This window comes from Mus musculus, chromosome 16 (genome assembly GCF_000001635.26).
Source record: "Mus musculus strain C57BL/6J chromosome 16, GRCm38.p6 C57BL/6J".
Taxonomy (NCBI): Eukaryota; Metazoa; Chordata; class Mammalia; order Rodentia; family Muridae; genus Mus; species Mus musculus.
The window spans coordinates 49,612,426-49,630,388 of NC_000082.6; the positions used below are offsets into that span (position 1 = coordinate 49,612,426).

A 17,963-nucleotide genomic window follows, 5' to 3' on the forward strand; every position below is an offset into this window, starting at 1 on the left:
GCATAAGGCTAAATATTTGAACATTAAACATGTGAAGAGTCTCCACAGACCGTAAGAAGAGGTATCCTTTGAGAAAAGTGGAGTTGGAAGGGACCTGAAGGAACTTTGCAAAATCTTGAGAATATTACACAGCTTGGCTGGCCTGAGAGGCTTTTACTTTGTGGTGGTTTATTTAGTTATGTCCCGTTTTATATATGTCTCTGAATTCTATTCTATCTCACAAAACCCAATAAAGGGATAGGGCAGATGTGATTGTGTGACTATAAAATAATCTTCAGAAGCCCAGTTAAGTACAATATAGTACAGGACAGCAGGTAAAATACGCTTTTCTTTGTGCTCTTAAAGCTCACATACTCATATGCATGATTATATCATAGACTTTTTTTAAAAAGATACATAATACATTTAATCCGACTCACTGACTCTGGTGTCTGTAGCTAAGAAGAACTAATTTGCATCTTTATGCTTTTATTCTGCAGATTACTTTGGAACTGTATTTCAACCATAAAAACAACTTTAGTCATCTACAAATTAACCATGAAAACAAAATAAGGTCACCAATATGTGGAATCGGAATCATTATTTTCAAGCCAACAACTGCATTTTCAATTCCTAACCTTACATTTTTAAAATTTTATTTATTTATTTTTATTTATTTGGTTTTTTTTTTTGTTTTGTTTTTTGTTTTTCAAGACAGGGTTTCTTTGTATAGCTCTTGCTGTCCTGGAACTCACTTTGTAGACCAGGCTGGCCTCGAAATCAGAAATCTGCCTGCCTCTGCCTCCCCAGTGCTGGGATTAAAGGCATGCACCACCACTGCCCAGCTAATCTTATATTTTTAACAAGATTTTTAAACCAGATAAGTAGTTAATTCCCATTAAGGGTAGCTTCTTTCTAGCCTGTTGGTTGAGGCTTTGCATCTATATTATGGTGGACAGTAATATTTATTGTAATATATGATATGTGATATGGAATACATGATATATGATATAATATATAATATTATAATGTATAATATATAATGGTGTCAGACTATATGATATATAGTAATGTCACAAGTTACACCCATAAAGACTCACCAACATGAGTACCTAAACATATATTCTATATTCTATTTTATATCATATAATCACATATTATACTATATATTTATAAACAGAAAGCAAATTGAGTGTGAACCAAATGGCTGAGTTGGAGAGTCAGCTGTAGATTGTGAAATTATACACTAGTGGATGGTAGATTGCATCAGAATCCAGTAATACAGATGATCTGCACTGACAGAGCAGTTAGAACAAAGCTTGTATGCACCTCAGGGACTTAGAACAAAATTTGTATGCCCTTCAGGGATTCAGCAGTAAGGCGATGATAGTAGCCACAGTATGTGAAGAAAGAGCCACAGAGTACCTCTGAGCCAACATCACAGGAGACACATGCCTTAATTCAATAACTGCTTAGCAAAGACATTTAAAAGACACCCAGCAGTAAAACAAAAGAGGAAAAAATGACAGAATAGCACCAGAAATTTGCAAGTTTAACAAAACAGGTAAGAAGTAGCTGACTCGGTAGACCTAGGGAAAATAATATGTATATAGTACAAGATATACGAGAGAGTCAACTACTTTGTGTGAGGGCATCCAAAAGTCATAGATGGTATTTTTGGATCTGGTTAGGGAAGATGGGTGTGAGAGGAAAATTAAGAGAAAATGGCCTTCTCTGAAGACAGTTTCTTATAGCCATCCAATACCTAAAAGAGGCGTCCTTCCCAGTTAATAGGTGCTGTGAGGTTGAATCTCCTAGTAATGTCAGAAGCTACACCCATAAAGTCACACCAAAATGACTGCCTAACCATGAGCTAACAAGGCCGGCAGCAATGGACAAACAGGAGAGGAGAAGCCCAAGAAGCCTCAACCTTATTCAAACAACTATAGGCAGCTAAGGGACGCAGAGACTGGAAAAAAGTCTTTCCTGGGAACGTGCACACCAATGCGTTATCCAACACCAAATGACCATCCCTGAAAACATACATACAAGTGATATTATACAGACTGAGCAGGTAGAGCTTATATTTAGGAGTGTGTGTGCGCTTGCATGTGTATGTGTGCGCACATGCATAACAACACTTAATGAAAAAAGAGAGACCATGAAGTTGAAAAAAAAAGCAGTGAGGAGTATAGGAGAGAGCTTAAGGAAGGAAAGAGAAGTGATGGTGTAATTAGAAAAATGTATTAACATACAATAAAAGAAATAATTTGAAAATGCTCAAAAAAATTAAAAAGTAGGTTCTATGTCCTGCCTGGTGATAACATCTACACGTGAGAAAAAAGAAAAAGTGCATCAACATTACCATCACCATCACCATCATCACCATCACCACCATCATCACCATCATCATCATTGACCTCCCTAAGACGAGCTGGGTAGCACTCAAACTATCCAGGAATTTGCTTGAAGGGTCAGTGGTGGGAGAGGGAGTTGAGGATGAACTAGATATGTTTTGTACTAAGAGATGCCTTTGTAGAAGAGTTGATCCATATGGTCTGACCCCTCTGCTGTGCCAAAGGAAGGAGCGCAGAATGCTTCCTCACCAGTTGGCTGAAGGAGAGTGGAAGGGAAGGCTCTCAGCTGTTAGAGATTTTTAAAAATGGAGACAAGCCAGGAAAAATAGCAGACACCTTTAATCCCAGCACTGTGAGGGCAGAGGCACGTGCACTTCTGTGAGTTTGAAGACACATTAGTCTGCATAGGGAGGTCCAGAATGCCAAACCCTGCCTACAGTTTAAAAAACAAACAAAACAAACAAACAAACAAACAAACAAACAAAAAGGACCAGATGTTATTATACCATTTAAGAGGGAATAACTGGACATTTCTCTCTTGGTCCTTTCCTCCATCCATGTTGCCAAGCCATTGTGCCCACTCTGGGAGATATCTGGAGGCTTGTTCCCTACAGAAAATAAAAACCTAAAAACGTGAATATCCGCGTTAATAAGATCGAATAGTTAACGAATCCACTGCTGAATAGAGGGGTATTTGGCACTCCCCTGCCTGAACCTCCTGTAACAAACCCGGATGAGAAGCGTGGTCCAGAGTACAGGCTCCTGTAGCCTTCTATGAGCGTCTCAGATTCCCGTTCTTAATACTAAGACGATGCAGTGACTTCCAGGTACCAGGAGGGAAGCTATCGTGGAAGACAGAAATTAAAACACGAGAGTATCTTCCATCAAAAGACACCCTGAGTTAAACAAATATGTAGGCACGAAATCAACAAATATGGGACTGCCTGAGACAAAACTGCCGTGAACATCCCCAGGGAGAATAAAAATGCTGCCTCCAGTGTAAGGAGCACATCACGTGTTTCAAGATTGGAAACAAGAGCAGCGCTGAAATCACTAGGAAAGGAGAAAGCAGAGGAAGGCTGCTTGACAGTAGAGGAAAAAGATACGGAGGCACAAAATCGGAGAAAAGGAACGCTGCTGACAGCTTCCGAAAAGCTGGGGGAGGGGCAGAAAGAAGAGAAAGAGAAAGAGAACAGAAAGTGATGATAAACTACTACCCAAAATTCCCAGAAGGTATAAAGTAAAGTTTCTATTATTAAAATACAAAGACAGGAAAAACCTTACTGAACAGAAGCAGTCGATGGAAAAACTCAAGAGTCTTCATTCTGATATTTCAGAACACAAGGGGGAAAAAACTCTACATACTCCCTGGAAGAAAAAGATCGCGGATCATAATGGCTTTCCCCTTCACAACAGCGTGACTTTCAAGCCAAAGGGAAATACCGTGCCATGGGGCATTCTAGTGGAAGATGACATCTAAGCCAGAATTACCTCCAACTCAAAGCGTATGAGGGCAGAACGACATGTTCAGACTTACACAGTCTTCAGAAAATAACCATCGTCCCCTTGCGGAAGAAGCCGCAGAAAGCGCTCCGCCAAAGAGGATGTAAAAACAAGAAAGGAGAGAAGGAATGGCCTGGGAAAGAGCAGTCCCCACAGGCCAATGATCTCCAGGAGAGAAAGCAGACATCCGAACGTGTGGTCTGGAAAACAGCCCAGAATAGAGCAGGGTGAATGGAGACAGACAGACTGTCTGGTGATAGAACCATTTTTCAAACGCCTGGGGGAAAGCTCTGGACAGGCAGGCCCACATAAGAAGCTGGTGATCTTGAGAACAGGTTAAAAATCTCCTGCTGTCTTTTCCAGGTCTCGCTGGCAAAGCCCGCTGTACAGAACATTTATCTTCCTCTGCAAAGTGTTCTGCTCTGGCTTACTTCCGAGAGTAGGAAAAGGATCCTGGGAGCTTAGAAACAAGGGATGCAGGACAGCCCTACCAATCTGTGCTTAGTACTTGCTTTGTATTGTTTGTTTGTTTGTTTGTTTGTTTGTTTCAAACTCATCATTGATAATTGGGTTGAAATTTCCTAAAATTCAACTCAGGGTCTCTCCTACATATCTGTAACTCTTATAAACTCACAGGACCCAGTTCATCTTACCCTGGATACTCTCACGTAAAAGTAACACCCATATTCTTTTCATAAAACTGAATTTAAGATTTTTTTCCAAATGTAATTTTTTTATATATTACATGTAGAAACACACCCACCTTATCATGAACCTACCAAGAAACCATGAGAAAGCTAAAGAGACATCCTAAATTCTGCTCTCGGGGAGATTCTAAATTTTGGAACATAACTTCTGTGGATGATTCAAAAGTCATCTATCACTTTTTGGATTGTACACTTAATGTTTTACACATCACTTCACCTATAGAAAATAAACAATGAAAGGAATGAAGCCTGTGCAGACAGCCATGCCCAGAGTCCAAATTGAAACTCCCTGTATGACTTGGCAACACAATAATACTACTTGTAGAGATTTGGATAAAAAGTAGTGTATAAAAATATAAAGATCTCGTTAAACCAGAAATCTATAGGTTATAAAAATAGAAACCGAAATTTGCCTTTCATATTTAATGCTTGTGCAAAGTGCCATTTTACCACGAGAGACGGAGTTCACTGACATAAGTCAAGTTCACATTATATACTAATGTGATATATACATTATCACATTATATAATGCCCACGTGATGAGTGCATGCAGCTAACGCCACAGCTCATGTGATCAGTGCATGCGTTGCTTTTCCTCTACTCCCCAAGGACAACTGATGAATATCTGTTCAGAACATGCATTCGGAGACTGCGCTGTAGAAGCTGCTAATACAAGTGCCTTAATGACGATTAATTCTATCAATATTGAAGGACTTGCTAACTAGCATAAGAGATGTTCAGAACATGTTTTCACCTGTGAATGAACAAACACATCTGTTCCTGCATAGAAATGTAATAGAAGCCTGTGACTCTACGAGTACTTCGATTAGCATATTTCAGTGGTTTCCTCTAGGGATTTCCTCTCCCAAAGAACATCTAGTCCATAAGAGATCAGAGCGCTGGTAGACACAGGGTTGCCACCAATAGAGTTCATGGGTTTTAATAGTCGCTTGCTGAATGCATGCCATACTTGGGGTTCTTTTGAGAAGCAGATGTACTGATGCAGCAGGTAATATTGAGGGAACACTCATTAGGGGAAGGAAGTGGTTCTAGAGGACAGGATGAACCTGTGATGTGAGACAGGGAAGAAAGGTCTCAGATATCAGCAGAGTTCCAAAGAAGTTTTAGTTGGACCAATGGTGAAGACTTACTCCAGACTCCTAGGCACAAGAATGTCCTCGTACATGCTGACATGTACCCTACTGAGACCTGTGAGTCTCTAGCTAACAGACTTCCGGCTGCCAGATCTCTCACCTACAGAACTGGAACTGAGTTTACATGAAACAAAATATTGGTGGGCACTTGTCCCTTCCTTGCCTCCTGGAAGGGAATCCGAGAGCCCAGCTAGAGATGTATGCTCACCACCCTCAACCTCAGAAACATATAAGATCTATGTGGGTCCTTATTCCTCTCCCCAAGGCCCCGCCCTATTGCCTATCTCTGGTGCTGAAGCCTGAACGCAGCTCAGAACCCCTCTGCCTTGCTGTAATCTGTTCATCCATCTTTCCTTGGTACTAATAGCTTTTCTAATAAACTACTAGATCTCCACAATGCATCTTGGTTCCATATTGAGCCCCCTCATTGGAGTTTTTGTTGTTGTTGTTGTTGTTTTGTTGTTGTTGATTTTTGTTTTTTACTTCAGCATCCCTTATATGATTTTTATTTTTTAATGTATTTTTATTAGTTATTTAGCTCATTTACATTTCTAATGCTATCCCAAAAGTCCCTCATACCCACCCACTCCCAATCCCCTACCCACCCACTCCCCCTTTTTGGCCCTGGCGTTCCCCTGTACTGGGGCATATAAAGTTTGCAAGTCCAATGGGCCTCTCTTTCCAGTGATGGCCGACTAGGCCATCTTTTGATACATATGCAGCTAAAGACAAGAGCTCCCGGGTACTGGTTAGTTGATATTGTTGTTCCACCTATAGGGTTGCAGATCCCTTTAGCTCCTTGGGTACTTTCTCTAGCTCCTCCATTGGGGGCCCTGTGATCCATCCAATAGCTGACTGTGAGCATCCACTTCTGTGTTTGCTAGGCCCCAGCATAGTCTCACAAGAGACAGCTATATCTGGGTCCTTTCAGCAAAATCTTGCTAGTGTATGCAATGGTGTCAGCGTTTGGAAGCTGATTATGGGATGGATCCCTGCATATGGCAATCACTAGATGGTCCATCCTTTCGTCACAGCTCCAAATTTTGTCTCTGTAACTCCTTCCATGGGTGTTTTTTTCCCATTTCTAAGAAGGGGCAAAGTGTCCACACTTTGGTCTTCGTTCTTCTTGAAATTCATGCGTTTAGCAAATTGTATCTTATATCTTGGGTATCCTAAGCTTCTGGACTAATATCCACTTATCAGTGAGTACATATTGTGCGAGTTCCTTTGTGATTGGGTTACCTCACTCAGGATGATGCTCTCCAGGTCCATCCATTTGCCTAGGAATTTCATAAATTCATTTTTTTAATAGCTGAGTAGTACTCCATTGTGTAAATGTACCACATTTTCTGTATCCATTCCTCTGTTGAGGGGCATCTGGGTTCTTTCCAGCTTCTGGCTATTATAAATAAGGCTGCTATGAACATAGTGGAGCATGTGTCCTTCTTACTGGTTGGAACATCTTCTGGATATATGCCCAGGAGAGGTATTGCGGGATCCTCCGGTAGTACTATGTCCAATTTTCTGAGGAACCGCCAGACTGATTTCCAGAGTGGTTGTACAAGCTTGCAATCCCACCAACAATGGAGGAGTGTTCCTCTTTCTCCACATCCTCGCCAGCATCTGCTGTCACCTGAATTTTTGATCTTAGCCATTCTGATTGGAGTGAAGTGGAATCTCAGGGATGTTTTGATGTGCATTTCTCTGATGATTAAGGATGTTGAACATTTTTTCAGGTGCTTCTCAGTCATTCGGTATTCCTCAGGTGAGAATTCTTTGTTCAGCTCTGAGCCCCATTTTTTAATGGGGTTATTTGATTTTCTGGAGTCCACCTTCTTGAGTTCTTTATATATATTGGATATAAGTCCCCTATCCGATTTGGGATAGGTAAAGATCCTTTCCCAATCTGTTGGTGGCTTTTTTGTCTTATTGACAGTGTCTTTTGCTTTGCAGAAGCTTTGCAATTTTATGAGGTCCCATTTATCGATTCTCGATCTTACAGCACAAGCCATTGCTGTTCTATTCAGGAATTTTTCCCCTGTGCCCATATCTTCGAGGCTTTTCCCTACTTTCTCCTCTATAAGTTTCAGAGCTCATTGGAGTTTTTAAGTAGAGTATTAGGTGGGAGTAGCCACAGATTAAGTTCCCACAGAGGGATCATATCTTATGGTTAAAGGCATGTGCTAATATCCCTAATCATCCTGAGCAACTGGCTGGGGCAGCCATGGGAAAAGAGCAATGAGGCAATGGATCCAGAGGCTTAAAAGCTGGCACTGCCAGGCACTGATGCTCCCCTAGCAGAGGGCCTGAGTATTAATTAACACAGCTGCCATAGCTGTGGCATAAGGCAGGCTGAGTCACTCCACTTAGAACAGAGACTATGAGTGTCCATATTAACACTCTAAACAGCCAACACACACACACACACACACACACACATGAAAAAGAATGTGATGGTTATAGAGAACTATAATGTGGAATCTGGAGTTGGAGAGATGGCTTTGTGGTTAAGAGTATTCATTGCTTTTGCAGAGGACCTGAGTTCAGTCACCAGAACCCACCTCTAACTCCAGTACCAGGGTTCTGATGCCTTCTCTTGCCATCTGCAGATGTGCACTAGCATGTACACATACACACTCATGGCACACATATATACACATAACTAAAAAATTTTAAATATCAATAATGAGCTAGTTATAAAATGGGCACATTGAATTAACTCTGTTCCTAGTAAAACAGTTGGACAGGCCAGTTTCAAGAAATATACCATGGTTCCCACTTTTTAAAAATCAAATGTGTGAGAGAGTTAGAGTAACAAGTCAAAACATTGCTTTATTGGCTGACTTTATCATTGTTTGAGACCTGCTTCCTTTCTACTTAGTCCTTTGGACTCTTAACTCTCCTCCTATTTTATTAATGCAATTCCCTAAGGCATTGGAAGTAAGAAATGAAAGGAATATGGGATATGAAAAGTCAGGAAGAACAGAGGAAATGTACTGAGAAAAAGCCCAGTGTCTTAGTCTTAGTTACTATTGCTGTGATGAAACATAGTGAGCAAAGCAACTTGGGGTGCAAAAAGCTTATTTCAGCTTATGCTTCCATATTTCTGTTCATCATTGAAGGAAGTCAGGACAGGAACTCAAACAGGGCCAGACCTTGATGTACTGGCTGATACAGAGGCCATAGAGGGTGCTGTTTACTGGTTTGATCTTCATGGCTTGCTCACACTGTTTTCTTAGAGAACCTAGGAATAACTAACCCAGGCATGGCACTACCCACAGTGCACTGGGTCCTCCCCTATCAATCACTGATTAAGAAAATGCCTTACAGCCACATCTTGTGGAGGCATTTTCTTAGTTGAGGCTCCCCCCTCTTTGGTGATGCTAGTATATGCTAAGTTGACACAAAACTTGTCAGTACATCTAACAACAGGTAGTCAGTGGCCAGGGGGATGTAAAGTCCCTATGAGTGATACAGGTTGTCAGCAACAATGCGAAAGAGAAGCGTTTGCTGGAGGGGGCAGAAGAAAATGCCCGCAAGGAGGAAAAGTGAGGGGAGAGGGCTGATATTGATAAAAACAAACATGAGTCTACATTCCAGAGGCATGCACTAAACTTCTCATGCAACTTGAGGTGACTGAGCCCTATCATAAGAGATATGATCAGCACAGCTCACATATTACGTAAAATTTCTGTAGCTACAATGTACATGTGGGTAGAAAAGAAGTGCCAGCGCAAATAAAATGTTCGTTTTGTTTCTTTGCACAATACAATATGTTGATGGCTTGATTTTTGTTTGTTGTCTAATTTTTCTTTCCCCCTCTTTTTTTTTTCTGTTTGTACCTTCTGATTTTCTCCCATAAAGCACAAACTGGCACAGAGGAAGAGAAATGATTTAGGTAATTGCTTGTTTGCAGGAAGGAGAGTGAACATTAGCTAAGTAAAGTGTTTGTTTTCAGCATAGTTTCCAACATAATTGGTCAATTATAAAAGAGTGTTCTGGAGCTGGTCAATCTACCCTGCACCCCTCAGACCTGTTTTGTAGTTAATTTATCTTGGTAGGCATTTGTAAGGGGGCACTTGCAAGACATAGCAGAATGCTCAGCTAGGATCTTTGCCTTGGCCATAAATGAGGCGGTCTAGATTTTCCTCAAAAGCTCTTTGATTAGGATCATTTCTACTTTATAATGAGGGCTAAAAGAAAGCATTGTCCAATAAAGGCTCCATTCAAATTTGGTTATGTTAAGATGCTATAATTTTGTTTGCCATCATCATTGATGATTACCATGCGTATACATGAACATATGTACATGAATGTGAGTGGGTACATGCATCACACAATCACACAGCATGCACATGTAAGGGAGACTCAGTTCTCTCCTTCCATCATGGCTACTTGATTCAGAGAATCGAACTCAGGCTATCAGGATTGGAGAGCAGTCAATATTGAATAGCGAGGGATCTCTTGGTTGGTTTGTTTCTTTGTTTGTTTGTTGAGACAAGATTTCTCTGTATAGCCCCGGCTGTCCTGGAACTCACTCTGTAAACCAGGCTGGTCTCAAACTCTGTAATCTGCCTGCCTCTGCCTCCCAAATGCTAGAATTAAAGGCATGTGCCACCACTACCCAGATAGTGAGGGATCTCTTTAACCCAACATTTCTTTTTCTTTTTCTTTCTTTTTTTTTTTTTTTTTTTTTTGATGTGTGAAGAGATATTTTTCACCAGAACAGCCTTCCTTTTTTTTTTAAATTAGGTATTTTCCTCAGTTACATTTCCAATGCTATCCCAAAAGTCTCCCAAAAGACAGCTATATCAGGGTCCTATCGGCACAATCTTGCTAGTGTATGCAATGGTGTCAGAGTTTGGAGGCTGATTATGGGATGGAACCCTGGATATGGCAGTCTCTACATGGTCCATCCTTTTGTCTCAGCTCCAAACTTTGTCTCTGTAACTCCTTCCATGGGTGTTTTGTTCCCATTTCTAAGAAGGGGCAAAGTATCCACACTTTGGTCTTCATTCTTCTTGAGTTTCATGTGTTTTGCAAATTGTAAATTATATCTTGGGTATTCTAAATTTCTGGGCTAATATCCACTTATCAGTGAATACATATTTGAGTTCTTTTGTGATTGGGTTACCTCACTCAGGATAATGCCCTCCAGGTCCAAACATTTGCCTAGGAATTTCAAAAATTCATTCTTTTTAATAGCTGAGTAGTACTCCATTATGTAAATGTACCACATTTTTGTATCCATTCCTCTGTTGAGGGGCATCTGGGTTCTTTCCAGCTTCTGGCTCTTATAAATAAGGTTGCTATGAAAATAGGGGAGCATGTTTCTTTCTTACTAGTTGGAACATCTTCTGGATATATGCCCAGGAGAGGTATTGCAGGATCCTCCGGTAGTACCATGTCCTATTTTCTGAAAAACCGCCACACTGATTTCCAGAGTGGTTGTACAAGCTTGCAATCCCACCAACAATGGAGGAGTGTTCCTCTTTCTCCACATCCTCACCAGCATCTGCTGTCACCTGAATTTTTGATCTTAGCCATTCTGACTGGTGTGAGATGGAATCTCAGGGTTGTTTTGATTTGCATTTCCCTGATGATTAAGGATACTGAACATTTTTTCAGGTGTTTCTCAGACATTCGATATTCCTCAGGTGAGAATTCTTTGTTCAGCTCTGAGCCCCATTTTTTAATGGGGTTATTTGATTTTCTGGAGTCCACCTTCTTGAGTTCTTTATATATATTGGATATTAGTCCTCTATCTGATTTAGGATAGGTAAAGATCCTTTCCCAATTTGTTGGTGGCCTTTTTGTTTTATTGATAGGGACTTTTGCCTTACAGAACCTTTGCAGTTTCATGAGGTCCCATTTGTCAATTCTCGATCTTAAAGCACAAGCCATTGCTGTTCTATTCACGAATTTTTCCCCTGTACCCATATCTTCGTGGCTTTTCCCGACTCTCTCCTCTATAAATTTCAGTGTCTCTGGTTTTATGTGGAGCTCCTTGATCCACTTAGATTTGACCTCAGTGCAAGGAGATAGGAATGGATCAATTGGAATTCTTCTACATGATAACCACCAGTTGTGTCAGCACGATTTGTTGAAAATGCTGTCTTTTTTCCACTGGATGGTTTTAGATTCCTTCTCTAATATCAAGTGACCATAGGTGTGTGGGTTCATTTCTGGGTCTTCAATTCTATTCCATTGGTCTACTTTTCTGTCCTTATACCAGTACCATGCTGTTTTTATCACAATTGCTCTGTAGTAAAGCTTTAGGTCAGGCATGGTGATTCCACCAGAGGTTCTTTTATCCTTGAGAAGAGTTTGTGCTATCCTAGGTTTTTTTGTTATTCCAGATGAATTTGCAGATTGTTCTTTCAAATTCGTTAAGGAATTGAGTTGGACTTTTGATGGGGATTGCATTGAATCTGTAGATTACTTTTGGCAAGATAGCCATTTTTACAATGTTGATCCTGCCAATCCATGAGCATGGGAGATCTTTCCATCTTCTGAGATCTTCTTTAATTTCTTTCTTCAGAGACTTGAAGTTCTTATCATACAGATCTTTCACTTCCTTAGTTAGAGTCACTCCAAGGTTTTATAGTATTTGTGACTATTGAGAAGGGTGTTGTTTCCCTAATTTCTTTCTCAGCCTGTTTATTCTTTGTGTAGAGAAAGGCCATTGACTTGAGTTAATTTTATATCCAGCTACTTCACTGAAGTTGTTTATCAGGTTTAGGAGTTCTCTGGTGGAATTTTTAGGGTCACTTATATATACTATCATATCATCTGGAAAAGTGATATTGTGACTTTATCTTTTCCAATTTAAACCCCCTTGATCTCCTTTTGATGTCAAATTGCTCTGGCTAGGACTTCAAGTACAATGTTGATTAGGTAGGAAGAAAGTGGGCAGCCTTGTCTAGTCCCTGATTTTAGTGGGATTGCTTCCAGCTTCTCACCATTTACTTTGATGTTGGCTACTGGTTTGCTGTAGATTGCTTTTATCATGTTTAGGTATAGTCCTTGCATTCCTGATCTTTCTAAGACTTTTATCATGAATGGGTGTTGGATTTTGTCAAATGCTTTCTCAGCATCTAACGAGATGATCATGTGGTTTTTGTCTTTGAGTTTGTTTATGTAATGGATTACGTTGATGGATTTTCATATATTAAACCATCCCTGCATCCCTGGAATAAAACCTACTTGGTCAGGATGGATGATTGTTTTGATGTGTTCTTGGATTCGGTTAGCGAGAATTTTATTGAGTATTTTTGCATTGATAATCATAAGGGAAATTGGTCTGAAGTTCTCTATCTTTGTTGGATCTTTCTGTGGTTTAAGTATCAGAGTAATTGTGGCTTCATAGAATGAGTTGGGTAGAGTACCTTCTACTTCTATTTTGTGGAATAGTTTGTGCAGAACTGGAATTAGATCTTCTTTGAAGGTCTGATAGAACTCTGCACTAAACCCATCTGGTCCTCGGCTTTTTTCAGTTGGGAGACCATTAATGACTGCTTCTATTTCTTTAGGGGATATGGGAATGTTTAGATCGTTAACTTGATCCTGGTTAAACTTTGGTACCTGCTACCTGTCTAGAAATTTGTCCACTTCATCCAGGTTTTCCAGTTTTGTTGAGTATAGCCTTTTGTAGAAGGATCTGATGGTGTTTTGGATTTCTTCAGGATCTGTTGTTATGTCTCCCTTTTCATTTCTGATTTTGTTAATTAGGATGCTGTCCCTGTGCCCTCTAGTGAGTCTGGCTAAGGGTTTATCTATCTTGTTGATTTTCTCAAAGAACCAGCTCCTCGTTTGGTTGATTCTTTGAATAGTTCTTCTTGTTTCCACTTGGTTGATTTCGCCCCGGAGTTTGATTATTTCCTGCTGTCTACTCCTCTTTTGTGAATTTGCTTCCTTTTATTCTAGAACTTTTAGGTGTGTTGTCAAGCTGCTAGTGTGTGCTCTCTCTAGTTTCTTTTTGAAGGCTCTCAGAGCTATGAGTTTCCCTCTTAGAAATGCTTTCATAGTGTCCCATAAGTTTGGGTATGTTGTGGCTTCATTTTCATTAAATGCTAAAAAGTCTTTAATTTCTTTCTTTATTCCTTCTTTGACCAAGGTATCATTGAGAAGAGTGTTGTTCAGTTTCCATGTGAATGTTGGCTTTCCATTATTTATGTTGTTATTGAAGATCAGCCTTAGTCCATGGTGGTCTGATAGGATGCATGGGACAATTTCAATATTTTTGTATCTGTTAGGCCTGTTTTGTGACCAATTATACCAATTATACCAATTATATGGTCAATTTTGGAGAAGGTACCATGAGGTGCTGAGAAGAAGGTATATCCTTTTGTTTTAGGATAAAATATTCTGTAGATATCTGTTAAGTCCATTTGTTTCATCACTTCTGTTAGTTTCACTGTGTCCCTGTTTACTTTCTAATTCCATGATCTATCCATTGATGAAAGTGGTGTGTTGAAGTCTACTACTATTATTGTGTGAGGTTCAATATGGACTTTGAGCTTTACTAAAGTTTCTTTAATGAATGTGGCTGCCCTTGCACTTGGAGTATAAATATTCAGAATTGAGAGTTCCTCTTGGAGGATTTTACCTTTGATGAGTATGAAGTGTCCCTCCTTGTCTTTTTTGACAACTTTGGGTTGGAAGTCAATTTCATTCGATATTAGAATGGCTACTCCAACTTGTTTCTTCAGTCCATTTGCTTGGAAAATTGTTTTCCAGTCTTTCACTCTGAGATAGTGTCTGTCTTTTTCCCTGAGATGGGTTTCCTGTAAGCAGCAGAATGTTGGGTCCTGTTTATGTAGCCAGTCTGTTAGTCTATGTCTTTTTATTGGGGAATTGAGTCCATTGATATTAAGAGATATTAAGGAAAAGTAATTGTTGCTTCCTATTATTTTTATTTTTAGAGTTGGCATTCTGTTTTTATGGCTGTCTTCTTTTTGGTTTGTTGAGGGATTACTTTCTTGCTATGATTTCTGTCCTAGTATTGTGGTTTTTTTTTTCTCTTATATCCTTTTAAGGGCTAGATTCGTGGAAAGATAATGTGTGAATTTGGTTTTGTCGTGGAAAACTTTGGTTTCTCCATCTATGGTAATTGAGAGTTTGGCTGGGTATAGTAGCCTGGGCTGACATTTGTGTTCTCTTAGGATCTGTATAACTTCTGTCCAGGATCTTCTAGCTTTCATAGTCTCCGGTGAAAAGTCTGGTGTAATTCTGATAGGCCTGCCTTTTTATGTTACTTGACCTTTTTCCCTTACTGCTTTTAATATTCTATCTTTATTTAGTGTATTTTTGTTCTGATTATTATGTTTCGGGAGGAATTTTTTTTCTGGTCCAGTCTATTTGGAGTTCAGTAGGCTTCTTGTATGTTCATGGGCATCTCTTTCTTTAGATTTGGGAAGTTTTCTTCTATAATTTTGTTGAAGATATTTGCTGGCCCTTTAAGTTGAAAATCTTCATTCTCATCTCCTATTATCCGTAGGTTTGGTCTTCTCATTGTGTCCTGGATTTCCTGGATGTTTTGAGTTAGGATCTTTTTGCATTTTGCATTTTCTTTGATTGTTGTGCCGATGTTCTCTATGGAATCTTCTGCACCTGAGATTCTCTCTTCCATCTCTTGTATTCTGTTGCTGATGCCTGCATTTATAGTTCCAGATTTCTTTCCTAGGTTTTCTATCTCCAGAGTTGCCTCACTTTGGGTTTTCTTTATTGTGTCTACTTCCCTTTTTAGGTTTTGGATGGTTTTATCAATTCCATCATCTGTTTGGTCATGTTTTCTTGCAATACTTTAAGGGATTTTTGTGCTTCCTCTTTAAGGTCTTCTACCTGTTTAGCAGTGTTCTCCTGTATTTCTTTAAGTGAGTTATTAAAGTCATTCTTGATATCCTCTACCATCATCATGAGATATGCTTTTAAATCCGGCTCTAGTTTTTCAGGTGTGTTGGGATGCCCAGGACTGGGTGGGGTGGGAGTGCTGCGTTCTGATGATGGTGAGTGGTCTTGGTTTCTGTTAGTAAGATTCTTATGTTTGCCTTTCGGCATCTGGTAATCTCTGGAGTTAGTTGTTATAGTTGTTTCTGGTTAGATCTTGTTCCTCAGGTGTTTATGTTAGCCTCTATCAGCAGACCTGGGAGACTAGATCTCTCCTGAGTTTCAGTGTTCAGAATACTCTCTGCAGGTAGGCTCTCCTCTTGCAGGGAAGGTGCCCAGATATCTCGTGTTCGAACCTGCCTCCTGGCAGAAGTTGTGATCCACTCACAGAGTTCTTAAGATCCCGTGGAGGGTCCTGTGTATACCTTACTGGTGTCTGCAGACTCTATGCCCAAGGTACCCCTGTGCTGGCGTGGACCGAAAGGGACTTGTTCCCCTGATCAGGTCTGGTTTTCTGCTTCCCTAATTAATGCAGTCTCAGGTCCCGCACGATTGGATTGGAGCATTAGCTGTGTTCCACTCACCAGAGGCCTTAAGATCCCGTGGCGGGTCTTGTGGGTAGCTAAAGATAACCCAACATTTCTAATTTCTTTAAAAAGCAATCTCCTTACATCTCTGTTTCTCTACAGAATTCTATTGGCAAACTTCTGCAGTTCTGTGAAATGAGGGAATGCCCACCATCCCAGTGCCAACTGGGATGTCAAGATGCATCCTTCTTACATTGTCCCTCTTGCCAACTTAATTTCTAAAGTCTATAGGTGCATCATAATTCAGTAGTAGCTGGCAGGTGGAGCTCTACTAATAGGCAACTAACAACAGGCCTACTCATTAAACAAGTGTCTCATTAAATGAATGTCACATCCTATTTGCAGTCTACACATAGACTCCTGGGGTACTGCTAAGCTTGGTTTTTATATTAGACCACTGGATGTGTATACCTTACAACCAGCCAGTATCTTGCGATAAAGAGCAAAGGTTGCCCTTTTCTTCTAGTTGAATCCCACCATCATCCAGGCACACGGCCTGGTAACAGAAACAGGGCTGGATGCAATTTCTACTCACCCGACAACCCCAGTGACTGAGCATGGCGTTCAACCCAAATGATTGTTCAGGGAAGCCATTACTTGTATGTTTTGAAAATCCTCCCTTTAGTCACAGGACAATGTTCTGTAACTAGACCATGCTTTAACCTTCATTTCCCACTAACTTCATGTCTCTTCAGCTAGAGTTATTGAAAGTTTAATGGAGCAAAGTTTTCTAGCTTTTAAGATTCCTCAAACACATTTTATTTAAAAAAAAAAAAAAAGCTTGGGAGAATTGACATAAGGTTACTAAATTTTAGTTGAAAAACAATGTAAGACTTTATATAATTTACTTAGTAAACCTGTTATGTTGTTATATAATTTTCTGGATAAACCCAGAAAAAAAACTAGTCCCATTTTAAGTTTAACAAAGCTGACTGGAAGAACCAAAGTATGATTGATCCTACCCAGCTGACATTGCTAGCCTGCACGGGCTCCTCTCTGACTCTCTGAGCATAATGGCTCTGTATAGTGTTTTCAGTCCATCTGGCTGCCTCTCCTGTTTCCTTCACTTGGTTGATGTCTGTTGTTTCTTGGGTGTCTGACTAGAGGGCCAGGGAAGCGTTCTAAGAAACTTTAAGAACTGTTACTATTTCCACAAATTAGATGAAAGCAAAGTTCAACTGGCTCAAACTTTGGCAAGTGCAGCACTCACCACGTCTGCTGCTGTGAGCATTCTGAGAAGAGTATTTGAACCTGCGTAATTTTGCTTCCAGGCACCTGACACAGGAAGGGACTATTTACCATGTATTTAAGTACATGCTGAATGAATTTAACCAATATTTATAATATAAAGTTTGCTGTGGGCTTTGAACCAGAAGATTGGGTTCTCTTCTTTTGACTAGTAAAGATTCCACAAGTAATTTCTGCCCTGGCCCTGTTTCCACACCCTTAGATACATCTCAGAAACTCTCTGCGCTTCCACACTCTGTTTACTCTTTCATCGCTTTCTGCTTATTTTTTTCATCCTTTATTAGAAGCAGTTCAAGGTTGTTTCAGATGCTTTCCCCCAAAGCTGTGGTGTGTAAATAAATAAATAAAAGCCTAATAAATGTAATAGCTCACCTGTTCCAGAAATAAAATGCTGACATTTCAAATGTTCCTCATTGTAAAGGTTAGATGATTAAACGTATTCCTTTTCTGCTGCCTCAGATTATTCAAATAAACATCAACCTCACGCAAACCACACAAACCACATCAGGCTTCGGAGCACAGGTAGCTTTGAGGAACAGA

The 17,963-nt window shown here is 40.0% G+C and overlaps 1 long non-coding RNA gene across 1 annotated transcript in view; it reads right to left on the bottom strand.

Moving 5' to 3' along the window:
* The window catches only part of Gm31494, a 72,334-nt gene that overhangs the window by 40,107 nt on the left and 14,264 nt on the right, over positions 1–17,963 (bottom strand). The window lies entirely within an intron of this gene.